Genomic DNA, 1,986 nt, shown 5'->3' with positions numbered 1-1,986 from the left:
AGGAACTGGCTCATTGCCCGACACGTAGTAGTTGCTGAATAAATATTTGTGGGCAAAGGGAGTGAAATGGGCCTGGGGGACAAAGTTGAACCAGAGAGTTAGACTTTATAGGAGCCCTGGCTCAGCCCACCAGATCTTCTGATTTTTTTCTAGAGAAGCTAAAAAACCAGAGTTTGACGTGCTACCTCCCAACTTTAAAATGCTGGACACCAATTCAGACGCACTCAGAGGGGTCCAACGACACTCGCTTTGAAGCTGGAGACCTCTGATATTCAAAGCCCTCTGGGATCTGGCTGCAGTAACCTTTCTTTCCTCCTTAATTGTGCACAGACCTTGCTCTGCCCTGGACCTCTGAGCCTTTGCTCAGGCTGCTGCCTCTGCCTGGAGTGCCTCTCCCCTACCGTCTCCTTCACCCAGCAAATTATCGTTTCCTCTAGTTCCGATCTGAGACCAGGCCAAGGTGCAGCTTCCTGTTGCCCCCTCCCCCTGTCTCCCACCATGTTTTTGTCCGGCCCCTCTCCCGTTGGAGGATAACTGTGTGTTTGTTCATCTGTCTCCTCCGCTAGATTCAGAGCTCCATGGGGCAGAAACCCCATCCCATCCATCTGTGGGTCTGCAGTATCCAGCCCAGGGACGCCAACCTGGGAGCAGGCCAGCACAGGCCTGAGTGTGGAGGCGGCAGGGACCCCGCTCACGGGGAGCTGCATTTGTACGGCAGTTTATGCTTTGCAAAGCATCCTTATTTGTATTATTTAAGTAATAATTTATTCAACTGGCAGACACTTTTTGAGCACCTATTGTATGCCAGACGTGAGCACACAGTACTGAAGGTCAAGAAGGCCTCTGATCTCACAGAGCCTACAGATGTGGGGCTGAGCCCTGTGGGCTGCTGCCTCTTGCTGTGCTTCCCAAACACCAGCGGCTTGGATGTGCCCACTCTTCTTCCTTTGGCTGGTCTGCCTCAGTTTACACTCCAGGGACTCAGTCTTCTGCAGTCCTTGGCTTGAATAGCTCCTCAGAGTGCATGCCACTGAGGGCTGGGTGGTCCACGGCCTTCTCTGAAATCAGGAGATGGCAATAAAGGGCAGGCACAGGACTTTAGATAACCCCCAGGCTCCATTCCGGAAAATTAGCTAACTTTTCCATGTGCTGAGTTCAGAGCATTCTGAGGAAATATTTGTTCGTTTTTTTTTAAAAATATGGAACGCTTCACGAATTTGTGTGTCATCCTTGTGCAGGGGCCATGCTAATCTTCTCTGTATTGTTCCAATTTTAGTATACGTGCTGCCGAAGCGAACACTGTTTGTTCGTTTTTAAAGTTTATTCTTTCATTCCGCAAACTATTATTAAGTCCCTACTATGTGCTGTGTCATTCTCTTATACCGTTTTATTTTCTCTTCCCAGAAACCCAACCACGTATAGGGCTCGTTATCTCTGTCTCACAGTTGGGCGCCTGAAGCACAGAGAGGTTAAGTCACTTGCCCAAGAATGCACTGCTGGGACGTGGCAGAGCAGGAATTTCATCCCAGGAATGTCTTTCTCCCGAGCCAGGGCTCTTTCTGTGACCCCAGGTTGCTTCCTTTGGAATTCCAGTCCCAAGAGTCACGAGTGATGGGGTGCTCAAGGAAGGAGCATGGAATTTTGTCTGGGTTGGGGAATTGAAGTTGACACCTGACTTGAGTTTCAAAGAGCAGTGTTTCAAAGAGCAATGATGAGTTGTCCAGGAAGGAAAGGAGCAGGGAAGGGCATTTCAGGCCAAGAGATCAGCATGTGCAAAACAGAGTTCAAAAACACATGCTGTGTCCACAGCTGTGCAGGGTGGCTTGCATGTCAGCTGCGTGAGGTATGTGTACCTGCGGGGAGTGGGGCACAATTCGGGAACGGTGGGTTGGGGCTAGATTGTGAGGGTAGAGATGGCCACATCCAACTCGTAAATAGACCTCGCTTGACGCTGGCAGTGGCTTAAAAAAATTAGCTGCCATTAAA

The 1,986-nt window shown here is 49.9% G+C and overlaps 1 non-coding gene across 1 annotated transcript; it reads right to left on the bottom strand.

Annotated features, from left to right (window-relative positions):
• Positions 1-1,193: 1,193 nt before the first annotated feature.
• Positions 1,194-1,300, bottom strand: LOC136130121 (U6 spliceosomal RNA). Its single transcript, XR_010656313.1, has one exon. It is a non-coding gene; the product is annotated as a U6 spliceosomal RNA (small nuclear RNA).
• Positions 1,301-1,986: the final 686 nt, after the last annotated feature.

This window comes from Phocoena phocoena, chromosome 10 (assembly GCF_963924675.1).
Source record: "Phocoena phocoena chromosome 10, mPhoPho1.1, whole genome shotgun sequence".
Lineage (NCBI taxonomy): Eukaryota > Metazoa > Chordata > Mammalia > Artiodactyla > Phocoenidae > Phocoena > Phocoena phocoena.
Note: the sequence above shows the minus strand (reverse complement) of the source record. Positions and strands in the feature narration are given on the sequence as shown.